The sequence below is a fragment of the Aplysia californica genome, unplaced genomic scaffold, assembly GCF_000002075.1.
Source record: "Aplysia californica isolate F4 #8 unplaced genomic scaffold, AplCal3.0 scaffold01244, whole genome shotgun sequence".
NCBI classification, from domain to species: domain Eukaryota; kingdom Metazoa; phylum Mollusca; class Gastropoda; order Aplysiida; family Aplysiidae; genus Aplysia; species Aplysia californica.
This window is the reverse complement of record NW_004798514.1, coordinates 77,941-78,680: the sequence shown is the minus strand read 5'-3', so window position 1 is coordinate 78,680 and position 740 is coordinate 77,941.

The following is a 740-nucleotide window of genomic DNA, read 5'->3' as shown; positions in this document are numbered from 1 at the left end:
GGGGTAGATTTAACAAAATAAATGAATAAGCAGTTACTATAGATTTTCTTTCCTTAATATTTTGTCCTAATCTTCTTTCTGTAATATTCTATGTTAATTTTCTTTCCTTGTTATTTTCACGTTCATTTTATTTCTGTAATATTTGAATGTTATTTTTTTATTATTTTTTTCCCCCTAATATTTTAATGTGAATTATGTTTCCATAACATTTTGTATTCATTTTCTCTCAGTATCATTTATATGTAGGTCTATCATTCTTTTGTTAATTTCTCGTCTGTAATATTTTATATCAATTTTCTTTCTGCAGTATTTTATATTACTTTTCTTCTCTATAATCTTTTATATGAATATTCTTTCCATATTTTATATTAATTTTTGCCCTGTAATACTTATTATTAATTTTCTTTCAGTAATATTTTTTGTAAATTATTTTTTTTGTAAATTATTTTTGTATGTGTCTATTTGCTTTCTGTAATATTTATATATGTTATGTTCATGTTTATTTTCTTTCTGTAATATTTATATATGTTATGTTCATGTTTATTTTCTTTCTGTAACAGTTATATATGTTATATTTATGTCAAGTATCTTTCTGTAATATCTTATACTATCTTTCTTTTCTATCAAACGTCTATCGTCCTTTTCTCCCTTCCTTCTATTTTGTGTTTGTTACTTGCTTGTAACTCCTGTAATCTTGGGCACTTATATTACCTCATTGTGTTGCAAGTGCCGTAAAACTC